At 50.9% G+C, this 23,862-nt stretch overlaps 1 protein-coding gene across 4 annotated transcripts in view; it reads left to right on the top strand.

Annotated features, from left to right (window-relative positions):
* Positions 1-23,862, top strand: part of sema4ba (sema domain, immunoglobulin domain (Ig), transmembrane domain (TM) and short cytoplasmic domain, (semaphorin) 4Ba) — a 670,779-nt gene that overhangs the window by 144,210 nt on the left and 502,707 nt on the right. For all 4 annotated transcript variants that reach the window (XM_072468709.1, XM_072468710.1, XM_072468707.1 and 1 more), the window contains exon 2: positions 14,257-14,364. The gene's annotated coding sequence lies outside the window, so the exon portion shown is untranslated. The remainder of the gene's footprint in view (positions 1-14,256; positions 14,365-23,862) is intronic.

The raw sequence follows: 23,862 nt of genomic DNA, 5'->3' as shown, positions 1-23,862 counted from the left end.
ACAGTCCAAGGTTGTGGGGGTTAGGTGGATTGGCCCTGCTAAAATTGCTCCTTAGCGTCCAATGATGTGTAGATTAGGCGAGATTACAGGGATAGGGCAGAGGAGTGGGCCTAGGTAGGGTGCTCTTTCAGAGGGTCGGTGCAGACTCGATGGACAGAATGGCCTCCTTTTGCACTAAACGGTTTCTATGGATATCTCTCTGAATGTGTGGATTCCAAACTCTGGATGCATACTCCAGGTGTGAATGTATCAGCTGTGTATAGATCTTAAGATAAACACTAACATTCAGACTTAAAAAGAACGCATTCAGCACTCGTAAAAGATTTTCCGCCTGCTGTTCTGCCTAAGCCACACGATTCGTAAACTTCAAATTACTTGTAATAGTCAAACCCAAATCCTTTTCAGTGGTTGAACAAGCTGAGGGCTCGCCATCGATATGATGCTGTCATTTATTGTGGCCAAAATGGAAATCTGAACATTTTGCTACATTAAAGGTACAAAGAACAATACAAAACAGGAACAGGGCATTTGGCCCTCCAAGCCTTTCTGCTATGCAACTTTTAAAAATTTGTTTTGCGGGATGTTAGGCCAGCATTTATTTCCCATCCCTAGTTGTCCTTCAGAAGGTGGTTGTGAGTTGCCTTCTTGAACCATCGCAGTCCCGGAGGTGGAGGCACATGCACAGTGCCGTCAGGGAAGGAGTTCCAGAACGTCGCCCAAGTGATAGCGAAGGAACGCTGATATATTTCCAAGTCAGGATGGCGAGTGACCTGGAGGTGGTGCGGTTCCCAGGCATCTGTCGCTCCTGTCTTTCTCCACATGGACAGTGACCCGGGGCTGGGATCGAACCTGGGTCGTCGGTGCCCATTTCTCTATTTTTGTTGTTATTATTTTGATCCATGGATACTTAATGGACATATATTTTTACGTCGAGCACAGGAAGTGAGGAACTCAAAAGTTCCAACATAGTACACTGTGGGAGCCTTCGGACAGAAGAACTCAGACTTGTTGGCACTTGTTGGATTGGTTGGCTGGTGGCCAATCAATTAGTCAAAAGGTCGGATTCTGCCCTGTAACAGGCGGTAATTAGATCCTACCTGAGTAGTAGGATGACCTTTTCAGAGAACTAAGGAAAGCACAGTCACGTCCTGGACACTCAAAGAAGAAGCTGCTCTCTCTATTGTTTTCTCCAAGAGAACTACATAGTGTGGTAGTATGTATTAGGGGTCATGTGGGACTGGAAGCCCTAATGTCATTGGCTGACAGATCCCGGGTCCTGGTTGGCCGTTGACCTCTAGCTCCGCCCTGAAGGCGGAGTATAAGAAACCGGAGTCCTCCCCCGCAGGCCAGTCTACTATCGAGCTGCGGGGGAACAGACACGCTTAATAAAGCCTCATCAACTTCACTCTATTCGTCTCACGGAGTCTTTGTGCGCTACAATTTATTAAGCGTGCCTAAAAAGGCCTATGGAGCTCAGGATCATCCCGGAATGCCGGAGGATCAGCCCCCACGCAGTGAACGCGGCAGCAGCCTTCAAGCACTGGCAGACTTGTTTCGAGGCCTACCTCAGAACGGCCACCGGCCGGGTCACAGAAGACCAAAAACTACAGGTCCTGCACTCGAGGTTAAGCACGGAGATTTTCTCCCTCATCGAAGACGCGGAGGATTTCCAGACGGCGTTCGCAGCACTGAAAAGTCTCTATGTCCGCCCAGTTAACCAAATCTACGCTCGCTACCAGCTCGCGACGAGACGGCAAAGTCCCGGAGAATCGATGGATGAATTCTACGCCGCGCTGCTGATTTTGGGACGAGCCTGCAGCTGCCCTTCGGTGAACGCAAATGAACACACGGACATGTTAATGCGCGATGCTTTTGTGGCAGGTATGAATTCCTCCCAAATCCGCCAAAGACTTCTAGAAAGAGAGTCGCTAGGACTCTCAGAGGCACGGGCCCTAGCAGCCTCCCTAGACGTGGCCGCGCGTAATACCCGCGCCTATGGCCCCGACCGCGCGGCAGCCCATTGGGCTCCGTACGTGCCCGTCGCGACAAACCTACCCCCCCCCGGACACCCCACAGGCTTGCGCGGTCCAAACGCCAAGTCTCACCGGGGGCGCCCGTTGCTATTTCTGCGGCCAGGCGAAACACCCCCGGCAGCGCTGCCCGGCCCGCGCAGCAATCTGCAAGAGCTGCGGGAAAAAGGGTCATTTCGCGGTTGTGTGCCGGTCCCGCGAGGTCGCCGCTGTCCCGGGAGAACAGGGAGCCCTGCAAGCCGCTTACGCTCCCCAACCCCCCCAGCGCCCCATGTACGAACCGCAGGCGCAGCCGCTCTGGGTCCCGACCACCGCGGTCCCGGGAGAACAGGGAGCCCTGCACGCCGCTTACGCTCCCCAACCCCCCCCCCCCCGTCCCGTCCCCACGTATGACCCGCCGACGCTACCAATTTGGGTCCCGACCACCGCTGTCCACAGAGATGAGGGAGCCCCGCGCAGTCCTAACGCTCCCCAACCCCCCCAGCGCCCCATGTGCGACCCGCAGACGCCGCCATTTTGGGTCCCGGCCACCACGAGGGGAGGAAGGGCGCCGCCATCTTGGACCACCCCAGACCTGTACGACGCGTGGGGGCGGCCATTTTGTCCACCCCCGCCGCCATCTTGTGACCCCCCAGCCATGTGCGATATATGGGGGCAGCCATTTTGTTCATCCCCGACGCCATCTTGGACGGCAACAACGGACCCCAGTGTCGACGGCTCCATGGGGTTCGAGGAAGACGCTCCACTACTACAACCACGTCTCGCTTCAATTACGCTCGATCAAGCTCGGCCCCGGACACTCCAGGCGACGACGACAACGGTGCTAATAAACGGGCACGAGACACCATGCCGAGTCGATTCCGGGAGCACGGAGAGCTTTATCCACCCCGACACGGTAATACGCTGTTCCTTGACCACCTATTCCAGCGCACAAAAGATTTCCCTAGCTGCAGGATCCCACTCCGTACAGATCCAAGGTTTCTGCATAGTTACCCTAACGGTGCAGGGGAGGGAGTTCAAAAATTACAAACTACACGTCCTTCCCCAACTCTGCGCCCCCACATTACTGGGATTAGATTTCCAGTGCAATCTACAGAGCCTTACGTTCAAATTCGGCGGCCCAATACCCCCACTCACTATCTGCGACCTCGCAACCCTCAAGGTGCAACCCCCGTCCTTGTTTGCGAACCTCACCCCGGATTGCAAATCCGTCGCCACTAGGAGCAGACGGTACAGCGCCCAGGACCGGACCTTCATTCGGTCCGAAGTCCAGCGGCTACTAAAGGAAGGCATAATCCAGGCCAGCAATAGTCCCTGGAGAGCACAGGTGGTAGTAGTGAAGACAGGGGAGAAACAAAGGATGGTCATAGACTATAGCCAGACCATCAACAGGTACACACAACTAGACGTACCCTCTCCCCCGCATATCTGACATGGTCAATCGGATTGCCCAATATAAAGTCTTCTCCACCGTGGACCTCAAGTCCGCCTACCATCAGCTCCCCATCCGCCCAAGTGACCGCAAGTACACAGCCTTCGAGGCAGACGGGCGATTATACCATTTCCTAAGGGTCCCATTTGGCGTCACAAACGGGGTCTCGGTCTTCCAACGGGAGATGGACCGAATGGTTGATCAACATGGGTTGCGGGCCACGTTCCCGTATCTCGACAATATAACCATCTGCGGCCACAACCAGCAGGACCACGACGCCAACCTCCAAAAATTCCTCCAGACCGCCAAAGCCTTGAACCTCACGTACAACGAGGACAAGTGCGTTTTTAGCACCAACCGGCTAGCCATTCTGGGCTACGTAGTGCGCAATGGGATAATAGGCCCCGACCCCGAACGTATGCGCGCCCTCATGGAATTTCCCCTCCCACTGCTCAAAAGCCCTGAAACGCTGCCTGGGGTTTTTCTCATACTACGCCCAGTGGGTCCCCCAGTACGCAGACAAGGCCCGCCCCCTAATACAGACCACGACCTTCCCTCTGTCGACAGAGGCTTGCCAGGCCTTCAGCCGCATCAAAGCGGATATCGCAAAGGCCACGATGCGCGCCATCGACGAGTCCCTCCCCTTCCAGGTCGAGAGCGACGCCTCCGACGTAGCTCTAGCGGCCACCCTTAACCAAGCGGGCAGACCCGTGGCCTTTTTCTCCCGAACCCTCCACGCTTCAGAAATCCGCCACTCCTCAGTGGAAAAAGAAGCCCAAGCCATAGTGGAAGCTGTGCGACATTGGAGGCATTACCTGGCCGGCAGGAGATTCACTCTCCTCACCGACCAACGGTCGGTAGCCTTCATGTTCGATAATGCACTGCGGGGCAAAATCAAAAACGACAAGATCTTAAGGTGGAGGATCGAGCTCTCCACCTTCAACTACGTGATCTTGTATCGTCCCGGAAAGCTGAACGAGCCGTCCGATGCCCTATCCCGCGGCACATGTGCCAACGCACAAATTAACCGCCTCCAAACCCTCCACGAGGACCTCTGCCACCCGGGGGTCACTCGGTTTTTCCACTTTATCAAGTCCCGCAACCTCCCATACTCTTTAGAGGAGGTCCGTACAGTCACAAGGGACTGCCACATCGGCGCGGAATGCAAACCGCATTTTTTCAGGCTGGATGGTGCGCACCTGATTAAGGCTTCCCGCCCCTTTGAACGCCTTGTCTTGGATTTCAAGTCTGGATTTCAAAGGGCCCCTCCCCTCCACCGACCGCAACACATACTTCCTTAATGTGGTGGACGAGTACTCTCGCTTCCCATTCGCCATCCCCTGCTCTGACATGACCGCAGCCACAGTCATTAAAGCCCTGAACACCATCTTCACACTGTTCGGTTGCCCCGCATACGTCCACAGCGACAGGAGGTCCTCTTTCATGAGTGACGAGCTGCGCCAGTTCCTGCTCAGCAAGGGCATAGCCTCAAGCAGGACGACCAGCTACAACCCCCGGGGGAACGGGCAAGTAGAGAGGAAGAACGGCACGGTCTGGAAGACCGTCCTACTGGCCCTACGGTCCAGGGACCTCCCAGTTTCACGGTGGCAGGAGGTCCTCCCGGATGCTCTCCACTCCATCCGGTCGCTATTGTGTACGAGCACTAATCAAACGCCTCATGAGCGTCTCCTTGTCTTCCCTAGGAAGTCCTCCTGTGGAACGTCGCTGCCGACCTGGCTGGCGGCCCCAGGACCCATCTTGCTCCGAAAGCATGTGCGGGCACACAAGGCTGACCCGTTGGTCGAAAGGGTTCACCTGCTCCACGCGAACCCGCAGTACGCTTACGTGGAGTACCCCGACGGCCGACAGGACACGGTCTCCCTGCGAGATCTGGCGCCCGCCGGCAACACACACACCCCCCCGACACCATTCACCCAACCCCCCCCCTTCCTGCCACCGCCGCACCCCGCGACCGCCCCCTTCCCAGGAGGATCAGTCCTCCTCCCAGGCCCAACCAGGAATAAAGCCCAAGCTGAAACCGTAAGGCTCCCGGAGACGACAACACCGGTACAAGCACCACCACCACCACCGGGGCCGAGGCGATCGACACGGACGACCAGACCGCCCGACCGACTCGTGGCGTCGATCTAAATCAATATATGGACTTTTCACAAGAACATTTTGCTTTTTCTCCCGATACCTTCTGTAAATAGTTGAAACAGGACAAAATTGTACATACTGTATTGCCATATGAATGTTTTCCTCCCAGGACCAGCCCTGTAAACCCTTACCACCATGCGAAGCATCACCCCGCCGGGTTCATTTTTGACAAGGGGTGAATGTGGTAGTATGTATTAGAGGTCATGTGGGACTGGAATCCCTAATGTCATTGGCTGACAGATCCCGGGTCCTGGTTGGCCGTTGACCTCTAGCTCCGCCCTGAAGGCGGAGTATAAGAAGCCGGAGTCCTCCCCCGCAGGCCAGTCTACTATCGAGCTGCGGGGGAACAGACACGCTTAATAAAGCCTCATCGACTTCACTCTATTCGTCTCACTGAGTCTTTGTGCGCTACACATAGCTGCTGTATTTCTGAAACTGCAGAGGCCTGAATGAATCTACAGTGAAAATCATTAGACTGAGAGGCAGAAACTTTGAACTGATAGTCTAAATTGAAGGAAGGTGTGCTTCAGATACCCATCTGCAACAAATACCCTTACCTGTTTAAACTTATTTTTACACCCCACTTTCCCCTCTATGTCTGTTTGTCTGTATGTGTGTGTAGAGAGTGGAGGCAAGTTAATGGGGGGGGGGGTAGGAATTAGATAATAGTTACCCTGTTGTATTTGCTGCATATTTAATTATAGTTATTGTTATTAATAAAATTAATTGTGTTTAACTTTACAAACCTGAGGCGGGTTTCTCCGACCCCCTGCTGGGTCAGAGAATCGGCGGGGGACGGCGTGAATCCCGCCCCCACCGGCCGCCAAATTCTCCGGCACCGAAAATTCGGCGGTGGCGGGAATCGTGCCGCGCCAGTTGGCGGGCCCCCCCGGCGATTCTCCGGCCCACGATGGGCCGAAGTCCCGCTGCTGTCATGCCAGTCCCCCTGGCGTGAATCAAACCACCTACCTTACCGGTGGGACTAGCGGGGCGGGCGGGCCCTGGGGGGGGTGCCCCCACGGTGGCCAGGCCCACGATCGGGGCCCACCGATCCGCGGGCGGGCCTGTGATGTGGGGGCACTCTTTTCCTTCCACCTCGGCTATAGCCTCCGCATGCGCGGGGATGACGTCAGCAGTCACTGACGCTCCCGTGCATGCGCGGACTTCCGCCGCCTGGCGGAGCCCCTTCGGCCCCGGCTGGCATGGCGCCACAGGCCTTTCCTGCCGGCCGCCTAGCCCCTCAAGGTGAGGGCTTGGCCCCTAAAGGTGCGGAGAAATCCGCACCTTTAGGGCGGCCCGACGTCGGAGTGGTTCACGCCACTCCCTCCCGCCAGGACCCCCCTCTGGTCAGCCTCTGGTCCACACCCCGCTGAATCGCCTTGCAGGATTTATATCTGGTCCCAGTTCTAATGCAGCACTGTTTCCTGAAGGCCTTAATGCAATTTCCTCTCCAGTCCAGCCACCGCCCTGACTTGGAAATATATCAGCCGTTCCTTCATTGTCGCTGAGTCAAAATCCTGGAACTCCCTCCCTAACAACGCTGTGGGTGTACCTACATCACATGGACTGCAGCGGTTCAAGGAGGCAGCTCACCACCACCTTCTCAAGGGCAATTAGGCATGGGCAATAAAGCTGGCCTAGCCAGTGACGCTCAGTAGCCACCATTCCTAGTGGTGCTAACAGTACTGGAGTCCAGATGGCCTCTGATTGGCCAGCCGCTCCCCTAGGCGGCACATCCTGTTGCTGAGGGACATAGGTTCCACCACAAGGCACTTCATGGTCAGTTGGTCATTAAATACTGGCAGGGCAAGCTCACCAACCTGATTCTGTGCGTTGGAGGTTGAGACTCCACCATAAAATGAAGCTCAAAGTAACAGAGGCAATCGCACATCAACGGAAAAGGCCCATTTTATCATAATACATCTTTTTGAAAATATTTTTAGCATTTGTCAGCCTTCGCTCTCCTGGAGCAGTCGTATATCTTGGTCAGGAAGCTGTAGGTTCAAGCCCCACTCTGTAATATGAGCAGAACAATCTAGGCTGACACTGCAGGACAACACTGAGGGAGTGCTGCAATGTCAGAGATGCCATCTTTCAGCTGACATATTAAACTGACGCCATGTCTGCTTCCTCAGATAGATGTACTCTGAAGAATATAGTGGAGACTTGAACCTCAAAGAAGGCACTTCAAAGAAGTACCACCAGGGGTGCCTTGGCAATATTCTTCAGATCTGGTGACAAGAAGGATGGTCTAGCAGCGAATAGTCCCAAGACAACGGGGTGGCATAGTGGTTAGCATTGCTGCCTCACAGCTCCAGGGACCCGGGTTCAATTCCGGCCTTGGATGATTGTGTGGAGTTTTCACTTTCTTCCCATGTCTGTGTTGGTTTCTTCCGGGTGCTCCGGTTTCCTCCTACAGGCCAAAGATGTGCAGGTTAGGTGGATTGGCCATGCTAAATTGCTCCTTAGTGTCCAAAGATGTGCAGGTTGGTTGGGGTTAGGGGGATAGGGTGGGGGAGTGGGCCTAGGTGGGGTGTACTTTCAGAGGGTCGGTGCAGACTCGATGGGCCAAATAGCCTCTTTCTGCACTGTTGGAATTCTATAGTTCTAACTTGCCCAGCATTGTGGCGCTGGTCACTCAAAACCAGCTCTGTGGGTGGGACATGTTATTTGTATACCTGACACCATGCTTCTGAAGCAGTCGCCAGGCTCAGAACTCGGTCATGGCAGGAGACGCCCTGGAGAACAGTGGAATTGCTTTAGGGGTGTTCACGAAACAACCCTGAAGTGATCAAACATCCTTGCATTAATGACCGAACAAAATGGAGAAGGCTCATCCAGAAAAGTATCAAACAGGTCAAGAGGCTTTGTTGGGAATGTGCAGGATGAAGCCGAGGTTACAGAAAGAGCATGCAAACCTCCAAACAGCTCACCAATCCACCCCTTCAACTGGCACCTAACCTGCATGTGGCAGAATCCACAGATCGTGTCTATCAGCAATCTCAAAACCCATCGAACCAGAGGAGAAGCAAGTCATCCTCCGTCCACCCCGAAGGACTGCCCGAGAAGAAATCTCCGAGGATGGGCAGCGAGGACAGAGTGATGAAGGCTTGTGATGGAGACTTCATTCTTGCGGAGGACCACCAGTACTCGCCTGACCCTACCCCGGAGTTGTTGGTGAGTAGGAAAAGCTGCAGACACATTTCGAGCTATTGTCAATAGACAGAGCAGTGGGACAGCTGCGACGCTTGAGGGATATATATTGTGAATAAGTGGAGAAAGACAGTCGCCCCTTTGCTCATCAGCTGAAGTGACAGCTAGCTTCCCAAGAGATTGTACAGGTACGTAACTCAAGTGACAGCCTGGTTTCCGACCTTCTTCAGGTTAATGCGGCTTTTGAATCATTCTATCGGTGTCTCCATAGATCTGAGCATCAGACTGAAGGATCGGTCATGACTGACTTTTTGGACAGTTTATCCATCCCAGCTGTGGAGGGGGAGAGAAGCGAGGAGTTGGAATCCCTGTCAGGCCTCGAGGAAATCATGAAATGGATTGGGTTGATGCAGACTGGTAAAGCCCCTGGCCCAGATGACTTCCCCATTGAATTTTATAAGAAGTTTGCGGAGCAGTTAGTACCTTTAATTCTGCATGTTTAATGATTCCTTATCCCGGGGTTTGTTGCCCTCTACCCTCACACAGGCATCTACTTCCTTGATTCTCAAGGAAGACAAAGACTTAACAGAGTGTGGGTTGTATCGACCTGTATCACTCTTAAATGTGGATGTTAAATTACTTGCCAAAGTGCTGGTGCTGCTACTGGAACCCTTGCTCCCTGAGATGATCTTGGAGGATCAGCCAGACTTTGTTAAGGGTCGGCAATTGTTGGCCAATATATGTTGCCCACTGAACATTGTCCTTTTCACCTACTCGGTGCCTGAAACCAGAGCACCTGGAGGAAACCCACACAGGCATGGGGAGAATGTGCAAACTCCACACATGCAGTCACAGGCCAGAATTGAACCCGGGTCCCTGATGCTGTGCTGTGAGACAGCAGTGCTAATCACTGCCGCGCTGCAGTAGCTAATGCAGTGCTGCTTGGAGGGACTGGGTATATGACCCAGGTCATGCTATCATGCCTCGGGGGCTTGCGCCTAGCTAAGCTGAATTGGGCAAGGATTACGTAAACCACGTGACTGGCTGAAGAGCTGTTAACAGTGTCAGGATGGTTCCAAGGACATTTAACCTCATAGTGGCCGGGAGGAACTGTGACCAGAAACCTTTCTGTGGAAAGGAGGAATGTTTTACATGAATCTTCACATGGAACCAGCTATGGAATTCATTCCAGCAATGGTAACGGTAGCAGCCAAAGGAACAATGAGACCACATTTCTGTTGAACTCTCTCTGGAAATCCTACCTCCTCGACCTTTTAAAAGTGTGTGTAAGCTGCCGCTGTCTCCAACACTCACATTCCCTGCCCCCCCCCCCCCCCCCCCCCACTCACACCAGAAAATCCCACTGGTGATGCAGTGAATAGTTGCTGAATTCACACCTAAAGCATGGTCACACTCAGGGCCAGGCACTGGAGATTTTTTGCTACTCATTGAATTATAATGTGGAAGGATTCATCACATTTGACGTACACAAAATAATAAATATTGAGTGCATGCCTTGATGATCAAGGAAAGTGTGTTGATAACATGACCAAAACAGGTAGATTATCCACTAGTAAACCCTTCCAACACACGTCAAGGGCAGGTGGTAAGAGTGGCAGAGATTGCTAGTCAGCCATGTGATGGATAGAAAATTAGTGCCTCAACCATCACAATTCATAGTTTCAGGCCACAACACGTATGTAAAAGGGTGTGTTACCACAGCAACTCAGACTCCTTGCAGGGCCTATTGGCTCAGTCGGCTGGACTGAATTTGATTGGCACCAACAGCAACGGGTTCAATCCCTGTTCCAGCTGGGGTGCATTTGGGACCTGCATCCTTTGCCCAGCCTGTGGCGACGATTGCAGAACTTTGAGTTGACCTGCCTTCGGGTTGAGACTGAAGAAGAAGGATGCTTTGGCCGAAACGAACAATCAATGTATTTCACATAGCCACACAGAAGGAGACCCTTCTGCCCACCATACCTGTGCCAGCTCTTTGACAAATCTAATTTGTCTCAGTGACCTGCTCTTCTCCCAAAGATTTGCCATTATTTTCCTTTCCAAGTATCTATCCAGTCTCCTTTTGAAAATTACCATTGAATCTGCATCCCTCGCCCTTTCAGTCAACGCATTCCAGTTCACAAGAGTGGCGTTAACAACAAAAAGAAAGACTTGCATTTATATGGAACCATTCACAGCATCAGGCTTCCAAAACTCCTCTACAGCCAGCACAGCAATTCATGCAGCAGCTGACTGACACATAGCAAGATCTGACTAATAGCAGTGAGATGGATGACCGGATAACCTGGTTTCAATAATGTTGCCTAACATCCCTACCTTTTGTGCCTTAGGATCTTTCATATCCACCTGAGAGGGAAGATGAGGTCTTGGCTTACATCTCATGTCACGAATGTAGGAATTTCAGATATATTGTATTATGTATATTTGGTGCAGTAAGGGTTAAAAACCTGGGTTAGTGTGTGTATGACTGCTGTAGTAGTGTTTTTTCTAAAAAATTGGTTTGCAAGATAGCTACATTTTTGAAGACAGAGGTGTAATTAAAGCATTGTAAAAGTTTGGGCTAATGGAATTTTATTTATATCAAGAGGGTTCTCTGTGGAGTAGTTAATTAGTGACATTGTGTTCAACTTAGCAAGATGATGTAGTTAATGGGAGGAACTAAGGGTTGAAGCAGTCAGGTGTTGGTCTTTCCAGGGTTAGTTTTTTGGCGGGAATGGGAGCTGAAAAGGTTTCCGAAGAAATACAGTCAGAGATTCTGCATTATTCTGACAGGCTGTCAGGTCTCTTTCTTTCAAGCACTCTCAAAATATTTTTCTTTCTCAGAGTGGAGTATTCAAGTCATCTCTGTACAGCAAGTATTCCTGAATGCCAACTGTATTTAAAAGTGAATTGGGATCCAAGATGGTTTTGTTGTTTGAGGGGAAATCAAGATATCAGTTAAGGGTTATTGTGTCGCTGTATTGATTAGCATTGTCTAAAGAGGTAATTGTAAGCTATTTTTTGTGTGACATGAAAGATATTTTAATACTGTGTTAATAATAATGTTTGTTTTAATATACCATATCCCTTTCGTCACAAAATTAAAATAAAGTCTTAGGGTTTTTGTCCAGTATGTTAGCCACTGTCGGGGTCTGGTCTGGGATCGTAATACTCATCCAAAAGACAGCACCTCCGACAATGAGAGTGCCTTGTAATATGTGTGAGTGTGTGATTTACACACTCTGATTCAGTGTGTGGGTGTGTGGAATTTAGGGGTGGCATGGTGGCACAGTGGTCAGCACTACTGCCTCATAGAGCCAGGGACCCAGGCCCAATTCTGACCTTGGGTGGCTGTCTATGTGGAGTTTGCACATTCTCCCCGTGTCTGCGTGGGTTTCCTCTGGGTGCACCAGTTTCCTCTCATAGTCCAAAGATGTGCAGGTTAGGTGGATTGGCCGTGCTAAATTGCCCCTTAGTGTCCAAAAGGTTAGGTAGGGTTAATGGGTTGTGAGGGAATGGGCCATGGTCAGGTGTTTTTTCAGTGGGTCGGTGCAGACTCGGTGGGCCAAGTGGCCTCCTTCTACACTGTAAGGATTCTATGATATAGAACGCCATCACTACTGCACTTGAGTGTCAGATGTTGGGCTCATGCCTTTGGATTGGGACCCATGACGTTCTGATTCAAGCCAGAGGACGATCAGCTGAGTCCCAGCTGAAACCTAATGATGTAGACGCAGCTTGCAATTCTGCTCAACGTCAGGCAGTGCAACATTTTCAGCCTCTTTTTGGGTACAATCATCTGATGGTGTGAAACCATGCTCCGATGATTCACCAATTTATAGCAGTACAGGTGGCTCAGTATTTTTGCTGGTGTCTATTTGACTTATGGCATTGATAAGTGTGGCCTGTGGGACAATGTGGGTACAGTGGATGTACACCGCATGTGCCAGCTCTGGTTAAGCGACAGTTATGTTATTGTATACAGTTCTGAGGGTCTTTAAAATGATGCAGAACATGTTTACCAGGGAAATTAGGGATTTTTAAATCAAGGTTAGGTTGGAAAAGCTGGGCCAGTTCTCCTTGGAGCAAAGGAGGTTGAGGGAAGATTTGATAGAGGTGTGCAGATTAGCATTGGTTTAGATAAGGTAGACAAAACTGCTTGCATTAGCTGACACACAGAAAATAAGCGCAGGAGGAGACCATTCAGCCCTTCGAGCCTGCTCCATCATTCATTAAGATCATGGCTGATCATCCAACTCTCAATAGCCTAATCCCACTTTTTCCCCCATATTGTTTGATCCCCTTCACCCCAAATGCTATGTCGCACTACTTCTTGAAAACATACACTGCTTTGGCCTCAACTATTTCCTGTGGTAGGGAATTCCACAGGCTCACCTCTCTCTGGGTGAATACATTTCTCCTCATCTCTGTCCTAAATAGTCCACCCTGTGTCCTCAGACTGTGACCCCTGGTTCTGGACACACCCACCATCGGGAACATCCTTCTTGCATCTACCCTATCTAGTCCTGTTAGAATTTAATAGCCTTCTATGAATTCCCCCTCATTCTTCTGAACTCCAGCGAATACAATCCTAACCGACTCAATCTCTCCTCGTACGTCAGTCCCTCCATCCCAGGAGTCAGTCTGGTAAAGCTGTGCTGCACACCCTCTAGGTTTCCTTTAAGATTTTGGACACCAGATGTAGGGAGATGTGAGGAAGAACATTTTTATGCAATGAGTGGGAATGACCTGACACTCGGTGTCTCCGAGGGTAATGGAAACGAAGGCAATTAATGATTTCAAAAGGAAATTCAGTGGATAGCTGAAGGAACTAAACTCACCAGGCTTCAGGATAGAGTAGGAGAGTAGGACTGATTTAATTACTGTACAGAGAGCTGGCATGCACTCAATGGATCAAATGGTCTCTGTCAGTCCCGGATTGACCGTCTGACTCTATCTGACTTGATTTGTGGCTGTTAAAATTAAGGAAAATGCCTTATTCAGTCGACAGCTAAATATGCACACTTTTTTCTAACCAGTCTCCTCTTAACAGATTGCCATTTGTATTGCAAGAGGAGCACATGCCTTGAGTTGAAGTTGATATCATCTAACGCCTGTACCAGCTGGAGAGTCAGCACACTGTGTACCATTGAGAGATCAAATTCAGTTCATATTGGGGTGATCTGTATTTAATTCATCATCTCATAAAAAGGGACATAATCCCCCAAATAAAAGTCTCTCACATACTTGGAAGGTTTTTGAAGTAAAATGATGAAGGGATTATAATATTTGCAGCTTCTTGCAGATAAATACCAATGACATAATGAATGAGGCATACACAATGACATGTTGTGTAATGAATGGCGGCAGTATTGTGTACTTCAGCATATTACATTGACCTTGTAACTACAAAATGTGGATACTAATTTGGACAATCATTAATGGCTGCCTCATTTTCTTTCTGTTGTGATCATGTCACAGGGTTCAGGAGCACCATCGATGAGTAGTCCAAGAGGATGTTCCTTTGATGAAGGGCAGACGGCATTGATACTGTGCTGACAGGGGACTGCAGCGTCGTAAACTTCTACTGTAAGTTGTAGCGTTCAATAGATTGTGATCATTATCTCGCATGGACAGCGAGAGATTAGGCCTTTGCCAGATCGAGTTAGTCCCAGTAGGGGAGACGGGCTGTGAAATCTGAACTAGGAAAGCTGATTAGCATGAATGAGAAAGGATGAAGATGTAAATCCAAGTGATCCTCGATGCAGGGCTCCTATTACAAACTCAGCTTTTCCAAAATGCCAATGCGCAAATGATGTTTCGTCTCTAACTGCAGAGAATTGACAGCGGGGTAAGGGGCCAATTCCATCCCAACTCTGCTGGTGTTTACCCACCAGGTGAGCCTACTCCTACTCCACTTCATCTCACCCTATTAGCATGTACTTCCCTCAGTGAGGACTTGGGTTGTTTTTGTTACTCAAACTATGGAAAGGTTCATTCTGCAGTGTCTGTAAGAGGCAGAATGGCCCAGCGGGGTCGGAGAGGTGGGAAAACTGGAGGGAATTCAAAATCCAGCCACATCATATCCAGTAATGGCCTATTGGCTGAGATTGAGCCCGAAATCAGTTGCAGTGCCTGCTCTTGTCAGCTTTGAACCAGTATGTCTCTGTTGTGGGCTCCATCAATTGAATTCAGTTTGAATTTGAATTGTTTTTGGAGCAAGCATGGAGGTGGATTAAGGGTTTCCCCCATCCACTCTGTGCATTGACTTTGTGACTCTAAGAAAGGAATAATTTTTTCAAAGAATAATGATTATCCAGCATTTTTATCTTTCATTTTGAATGTCCACCGACAAAATAATGCATGAATTTATTAAAATGTACGGTTTTAAAACGGAGCATTGGGAATTAATTTTGACCAGTCCAAACCAAAGAATTGCTAACAAGAGTTGATTCTGGGAGCTACGGAATTGAGCATTAATATTCATAAAATGATGAAATAGGCATTTCAATTCAAGCCACAGCTACTTTTTTAGGGATCAATCCATAAAATAAGAGGTAGGCGCAGACATTGGCACTTTGGGCTTCTGTATCAGAACTTCACTGGTCAAAACCATTGTTATAGTTATTAATTTAGTGACTGTTAAATAAATTTATATTCATATGCATACTTCCATCTACAAAACCATACTTCCTTTTGTCAGGTGTCAATATTTTCTTACACAAGATTTCTTATTACACATTTTTAATGGCCACTACCTGTGAAACTTTGCATCCTGCAGTTCCACCTCCAACCAGTGGTACCACCTCAGATTTGCACCTCCCAGCACCTCAGAACCACTTAGAGAGAACAACCTCTTTTCCAATTCTACTACTTTGCTTCCAGAGTTGCTGAAACTTATAAATGAATAAATAAATAGTCTTTATTGTTACAAGTAGGCTTACATTAACACTGCAATGAAGTTACTGTGAAAAGCCACATTCCGGCACCTGTTCAGGTACACAGAGGGAGAATTCAGAATTCAGATTATGGCCACATTTAAGTATAAGTAACAAGATTGTAAGGGTTTTCAGCACAGCAGGGCTTAATGTAGGACTGAGAGGACCTGTACTGCCCACAATGTGATGTAAGGCTGTGATGTAGGTACATGATGGTAGACTGTGTTCTGGATTTTCCGCCCGTAAGGCGCATGGACTCAGCGGGTCTGGAAGCAGACCTGAAACGTGCTTCCAGCCGCAATCGGCCCTGGAGCGTAATTTCATGCTGGCTGGCCAGTTAACGGATAGCCAGTGTGAAAGGCATGCTGGGAAAGGCTCAGCACTGCTGGGGATGGCGGACGTGGAGAAAAGGGAGTTCCCAGCTGGCGCTTCTCATGCTCTCCCTCAGGGAGACAGCTGCCATGGAGCTGTCTCAGGGTGCTGCAGACCTGCGAAAAATAAATCCCAATGGAAAAATGCTGCACGCGCTGTCTGGGCAGCATATTCAAGCAGAAACCTCAGTCCCTAGACATGTTAATTACAATTGTATTTCAGCCCTCACATTTATACCTGCCCTGGGACGATGTTGCGACTAAAACATAAAGGCTGACTGGCCAATTGGCCAAGCTGCCAACCGTAAAAGTAGATGGACCACGAAAGATTGCTTTCAGTTGGCCCCTTAATAGGCTAAATTGCCAGCTTGGTTGTTGGCAATTAAAAAAAAAAAAATCTTTATTGTCACAAGTAGGCTTACATTAACACTGCAATGAAGTTACTGTGAAAAGCCCCTCGTCGCCACATTTTGGCGCCTGTTTGCGTCCACTGAGGGAGAATTCAGAATGTCCAAATTACCTAATAGCATGTCTTTCGGGACTTGTGGGAGGAAACTGGAGCACCCGGAGGAATCTCATGCTGACACGGGGAGAACGTGCAAATTCCGCACAAACAGTGACCCAAGCTGGGAATCGAACCTGAGACCCTGAACCTGAGACCCTGGCGCTGTGATGCCATAGTGCTAACCACTATGCTACCGTGCACCGAGTCTCGCGTGCACCTGCCGACTGAGACAGATGCGCAGTCACACCGTGACACACGCCTGATGTCTTCTTGCGCAATTTCACACCCACCTGGGTCTGGCCCTAGCCCATCCGAACAAAGTAAAATTCTGGCCTGTGTGCAGAGGGAGTCTGGGAGAAGTCGACATGCAGACAGTACCTAGATAGGGCACACCTTAGAGATATGTGTCTAGTACATAATGTATATAACAAACAGTTTATAGTCAACCACGAACGCCTCCAGAGCTCTTAGTGTGACACCAAACAGCCGTACAAAGTAAAAGTTCAAATTCATAAGTCTTGGGGCAAAGATGACGGCAGAGGTTTATACCACCGAGAGCTGGAGGTGTAATTATAGCCTGCACTATTTATGGGAATTCAAGTGCTGAAGGGCACAAGCATGAGATCTTCACAAAAACCTCCTTGCTCTGCTATTTTTCTGATGGATCTGGATAGTTCTTTTCAGGCTGTTGCTGAAGGGCTGTTTTGACTGAAACCGTGGTTACAGATGATGTTTTTCAGGGTGGTGCTCACTGCCTCCACTCATGCACTCTTTATTGGAGGGGAGGGTGGGCGTGTGGAGGTTGGAGAGATGTACGCCAGAGTTGGAAAGAAAATCAAAGTGTTTTCAAATGTTTAAAATGTCTATCGAATAGCCATCCACCTCTCCTAAACGACCCCTGTTTCCAGCTCCTGACCCCTATGGGGTTGGTGTCCTGTCTTCCAGTCAGTCAGCACAGTTTGAAAGTCAGGGGGAAATTACAGGCTGGGTTCTCTAAACACAGTTTGAACCGGTAATCCATATTTTCATTCACTATGGCCGTTGGCGTCAGCATGTGATGAGTGAGTGGTGGGTCAGGAAATGGGGTGGAGATCACCTCTGTCAAAGTGAATGGATTTTCAGTGAGTTAAAATGGGATTCCATCTCTCAGGAGCTCCTTGCTCACTGGGTATCGGTTTCCAGATTACTATTTTATTTTTATTCATGGTATAAGGGTAGTTCAGAATTTGTTTCCCATCCCTAATTGCCCTTGAGTAGATGGTAATGAGCTGCCTTCTGGAACCGCTGTAGTCCAAATGGTGTAGACACACCCACAATGCTGTTTGGGAAGGATTTCTCGGATTTTGACCCAGTGACAATGAAGGAACGGCGATATATTTCCAAGCCAGGGTGGCGAGTGATTTGGAGGGGAACCTATGCATTGTGGCATGAACAAAGAAACCTAGAAAGTAGAAGCAGGGGTAGGCCATTCGGCCCTTGGAGAGTGTCCAGCCATTCGCTATGATCAAGGTTGATCATCCAACTCAGTAACCTGTTCCTGCTTTCTCCCAATATCCTTTGATCCCCTTCGCCCCAGGAGCTCTATCTAACTTCTTTTTGAGAACATACAATGTTTTGGCTTCAATTGCTTTCTATAGTAGCAAATTCCACAGGCCAACCACTCTCTGGGTGAAGAAATTTCTCCTCATCTCAGTTGGAAATAGTCTACCGCATATCCTTCGACTGTGACCCCTGGTTCTGGACTCCCTGCCATTGGAAACATCCTTCCTGCATCTACCATGTCCAGTCCTGTTGGAATTTTACAGGTTTCTATGAGATCCCCCATCAGGGCCTTGGTCAGACCACACCTGGAATATTATGTGCAGTTTTGGTCTCTTTATCACAGGAATCAGACTGATTCGTGGAATGATGGGACTGACGTATGAGGAAAGATTGAGGCAGTTAGGAATGAGGGGGAATCACATTGAAACCTATAAAATACTAACAGGACTAGACAGGGTGGAGACAGAGAGAATGTTCCCGATGACGGGGAAGTCTAGAACCAGTGGTCACAGTCTGAGGATACGGGATAGACCATTTAGGACTGATATGCGAATGATACTGTACACGATTCTGTAGGTCATTTGGATCAGTCTATATTGGTCCTTCCCGTTTAGCTCACTTGGCTAGACAGCTTGACGCAGAGCAAGGCCAGCAGTGTGAGTTCAATTCCCATATTATTCATGAAGGCCCTGCCTTCTCAACCTTGCCCTTCGCCTGAGGTGTGGTGATCCTCAGGTTAAATCACCACCAGTCAACCCTCCCCCTCAAAGGAGAAAGCAGCCTATGGTCATCTGGGACGAATACCACTTTATCTTACCTTTCGTTATTGGTCTCCCCAAAATGTGTAATGAGATTTTAATATGCAAATTAGCACATATGCATTTATCTAGTTTTCTTGTCTACCCAACTGACCCTCTCGTGAATTTGTACACCCCGATACCTCAATCAGTGCCATGCACTCAGATTGATCTGCCCTACCTGTGTTGTTTGAAGAAGCGCCAGGTGTGTCCTGTCTGAGGAACTCTCTACTTAAAAGAGCAGTGGTTTTTTGGGGATCATGTCAAAAAATAAACTTCAATCTTGGGGTGTCTGATAGTTGGATAGTGTGCTTTTTGTTTGTGGTGGGGTTTTGCTCTGTATTTGAACTGCCACTATTTCTCACTGTCACAATTAAAATTCCGGGCATTTTAAAGCAAGTTCTCTGTTTTCTGCTTTTCCCAAAGAGAATAAAAGAAGCATTGATATTCAATTGCGCCAGAGGCCGATACTGTGGTGCCTATAAATTAAACATGCCTGGGAATGTCACGAGTGAGGTGAATCCTTTTAAGGGATGTGCACATTGGTGTTGGAGGTGCACCATCTGTTCCAGGCAGACAACTCCCACCACAGGGAGGTAATTTGTGTGAGGGCAGACCTCTGGATAGCTCTCAGGACAGTGAAGGCCTGAATAATAATTATCTCCATCTGGTCTTCTAACATTAGTAGCTGGACAATATATTAGCTGTGGAGTGGAGGCCTGAGCTTAGACAGCAACAGTTTGTGTATTCAGCATTTCGAACATCTGAAAGCGATACTTAGAGTTTCAGACCTGTTTCACTTGAAGTCCTTCGACAGTTCCACATCTGCTGTGCCGTCCGTTAGAATGTCATACAGAATTGCACGGGACATCCGGTGGCGGCCATGGAGGGAGTGCTCACACATTTTGGTGGCTCCCGCTCAAGGTGGATTTTTCCGGTCATTTCCTGCCTGAAGGGCTTAGTATTTGAGGGCAAAAGGTACAGGAGTGCCCGGGGAAGGTAATATTCCTCTGATGTGGCTGGTGGATGGATCGGCAGATAAGGAAGCTGGAGTCCCAGGGCTAGGCAATCCAAAAAGTGGGGGAGCACTGGAGGGAGATGGGGTGGTTGGAGGCCTTGACTGGGGGCCACCATGCTAGTTGGGCAGGCTAGTTAACAGGAGTGAATTGGGGGGTTGCCAGGAGGAAGAGGTAGGGAGGAATAGGGTTGTTTTTTTGTTTAGAGGGCAGAGGAGGAGGGGAAAGGGGGAGGGTTGCTGGCATGGGTGTGGATGGTGTGGAGCAAGTGAGAAGAGATTGATGGTGGTGAACATCCGGGGGCAGGCCTGGAGGGTTGGATGGTGTGGGCCGGGGGCTGGCTCAAAAGGGTAAGGCTGATCAGCACGAGGACGGGGCGAGGAGCTCCCCCCCCCACCCCCCGGCCAGGCTGGTCAGGTGGAACGTGGCTTTTTTTCCGGAGACCCATCTGAAGTTGGGAGAAGCAGACAAGGATGATGAAAGGATGGGTGTGGCAGGTGTTCCATTTGGGGCTGGATGTGAAGACGAGGGGGTGGCGATATCAGTGAATGTGCGGCGTTCGAGGTAGGGAGTATTGTGACTGTTCGGGGGGGGGGGGAGGGAGAAATGTGATGGTTAGTGGGAAGTTGGAGGGGCTGCCGGTGGTTCTGATAAATGTAAATGCCCCGAATTGGGATGACCTGGATTTTATGAGGTGGGTGTTAGGGAAGATCCCGGACTTGGACTCGTATCATTTGATTATGGGGGTGGATTTTAACATGGTTATAGATCCTAGCCTGGACCGGTTGAGTCCCAAGTAGTTGAGGGTGTCGGCGGTGACAAAGAAGCTGAGGGGGTTTATGGAGCGCATGGGGGAGGTGGACCCGTGGACGTTTGGGAGGACGAGGACGAAGGAATTTTCATACTTCCCCCATGTGAACCGGGTGTACTCCCGGATTGATTTTTTCGTGTTGGACAAGACGTTGCTGGTGGGGATGGCCTACTTGGAGTATTCGGCGATTATAGTTTCTGACCTTGTGCCACATTGAATGGATTTGCGAATGTCTTGGGGGCGGGGGGTTCCCGACGGCCACAGTGGAGGCTGGATGTGGGGTTCCTGGTAGATGAGGGGGGGTGTGAGCGGGTGAGGGCTGCCATTCGGGGGTACATGGAGCTGAATGACATGGGGGAAGTTACAGCCGCCACGCTGTGGGAGGCACTCAAGGCTGCATATGGAGAAAACGGAGCGGGAGGAGAAGGCAAGGCTGGTGGATGAGATTTTGAAGGTGGACAGGAGACACTCGGAGGCGCTGGAGGCAGGGTTGTTGAAGGAGAGGCAGAGGATCCAGGTGGAGTTTGGGCTAGTTTCTTCAGGGAAGGCGATGGGGCAGCTGCGGTGGGCCAGATGGACAGTGTATGAGTGTGGGGAAAATGTGAGTAGAATGTTGGCCCATCAGTTGAGAAAGCAGGAAGCAGCGAGGGAGATTGATAGAGTTAGGGATAATAAGGGTAAGACAGTGATAGACCCGGAGGGGGTGAATGGGGTGTTCGAGGCCTTTTATAGGAGACGCTAGAAGCCGGAGCCCCCGACCGGGGAGGAGGGGATGCGACGGTTCGTGGATGGCTTGGCGTTTCCCAAAGTGAATGAGGGGCTGTTTCAGGGACTGGGCACCCCAATTGGGCTGAGGGACGTGATGGTAAGTGGATGATGCAGGCAGGATAGGCCCTAGGGCTAGATGGGTCCCTGGTAGAGTTTTATAAGAAGTTTGGGGTGGACCTGAGGCCACTGCTTGTGAGGGCGAATAATGAAGCGAGGGAGTGGGGGGAACTCCCCCTACATTATTGCAGGCTTCCATCTCCCTGATTTTGAAGAGGGACAAGGACCCGGAGTAGTGTGGGTACTGCCCGATATCACTATTGAATGTGGACGGCGAGTTATTGGCGATGGAATTGGCATTACGAATTGAGGACTGTGTGCCAGGGGTGATAAGCGAGGATCGGACAGGTTTTTTGAAGGGGAGGCAGTTGTCCATGAATGTGAGGAGGCTACTCAATGTAATCATGTTGCCTTCAGAGGGGCAGGAGGTTATGGAAAGGAAATGGGCCGTGGGGAAGGGGTCGGTGTGGGGGCGGATGGAGGCGACATCGTGCAGGAGTACGTGTTGTTGTTGCCGCCTTTACCGTTCTTGGCGGCCAGGTACTCCACGAGCCCGATGGTGGTGTCGGCCCTAAGGGTGTGGGGGCAGTGGAAACAGCACTTGGCGGCGGTGTGGGCGCCGATCCGTAATAATCAGGTTTGCGGCAGCGGGTACGTGATTTTGGAGGTGGCGGCAGACAGGGATTGAGTGCTTCGGTGACTTGTTTATAGGGGGTAAATTTGCAGGGCTGGAGGACAAGGAGGAATTGTATGAGTTGCCCAGGAGGAATGGCTTTAGGTACCTGCAGGTTCGGGACTTCGTAAGGAGAGAGGTACCGTCCATTCCTGGGCTGCCGCCCCTGGCGTCGCAGGAGCAGGGGCTGATGAAGGACAAATAGGTGAGGGGAAGGTGTTGGTTATCTATAAGGGGCTGATGGAGTGGGTGGGAGCCCGGGTGGGGGACATCAAGTGTAAATGGAAGGAGGAATTGGGAGAGGAGATGGTAGTCAAGACGTGTGCGGAGCCTTGCGGAGGTTGAACAAATTCTCGTCATGTGTGAAGTTAAGCCTCATCCAGTTTAAAGTGGTGCATAGGGCTCATATGACTGTGGCAAGGATGAGCAGGTTCCTTGCAGGGGTAGAGGGTAGGTGTGGGTGGTTTGCCGGGAGACCCGCGACTCACATTCACATGTTCCGAGACTGAGGGGGTTCTGGAAGGGGTTTTCGGACATGATGTCCGTGGTGCTGGGTGCCAAGATGGTTGTGAGTCCAGAGTTGACAATATTTGGGGTGTCGGAAGACCTGGGGCGGGATTCTCTGACCCCCCGCCGGGTCGGAGAGTCGCTGGGGGGGGCGGCGTGAATCCCGCTCCCGCTGGCTGCCGAATTCTCCGGCGCCGGAGATTTGGCTGGGGCGGGAATCGCGGCGCGCCGGTCAGCAGCCGCTGGCAGCGGCCCCCCCCGGCGATTCTCTGGCCCGCGATGGGCCGAGTGGCCGCCTGTTTTCGGCCAGACCTGGCTGCGCGGGCGGCCTCCGGGGTCCTCGGGGGGTGGGGGGTGTCACGGGGGGATCTGGCCCCAGGAGGTGCCCCCACGGTGGCCTGGCCCGTGATCGGGGCCCACCGATCTGCGGGCGGGCTTGTGCCGTGGGAGCACTCTATTCTTCCGCACTGGCGGCTGTACCGGTCCGCCATTGCCAGTGCGGAGATGAACCCCTCCGCGCATGCGCTGGGATGATGCCAGCACACGCTGGCGTTCCCGCGCATGTGCCAACTCGCGCCAGGCGGCGGAGGCTCTTCGGCGCCGCCCGGCGCCAAGCCAAGCCCCTTGCCCGCCAGCCGGCGCGGCGCAAACCACTCCGGCCTAGCCCCTGAAGGTGCGGAGGATTCTGCACCTTCGGGCCGGCCCAACGCCGGAGGGGTTCATGCCACTCCTCGCCGCCGGGACCCCCGCCCTGCCGGGTAGGGGAGAATCCCGCCCCTGGAGTCCAGGAAGTGAGAGATGCCAATGTTTTATCCTTTGCCTCCCTGATAGCCCGGAGACAGATTTTGTTCGGGTGGCGGGACTCGGAGCCGCCGAATGCGAGAATGTGGGTGAGCGATCTGGCGGAATTCCTGAGGCTGGAGAAGGTCAAGTTTGCTTTGAGGGGGCCGGCAGAGGGGTTCACCTGGAGGCAGAAGCTGTTTAATGGTTTCTTTAAGGAGGATTGAGGAGTCAGCAAGGGGGGGTTGGAGTTGGGGGTGGGTGGGTCAGTGGGTTAAAATGGAGAAGGCGAGAAGTGGTGGGGTGTTGGCGTCAGGGGAGC

The sequence above is a fragment of the Scyliorhinus torazame genome, chromosome 12 (genome assembly GCF_047496885.1).
Source record: "Scyliorhinus torazame isolate Kashiwa2021f chromosome 12, sScyTor2.1, whole genome shotgun sequence".
In the NCBI taxonomy this organism is placed as follows: Eukaryota; Metazoa; Chordata; class Chondrichthyes; order Carcharhiniformes; family Scyliorhinidae; genus Scyliorhinus; species Scyliorhinus torazame.
This window is presented reverse-complemented; position numbering and strand designations above follow the sequence as displayed.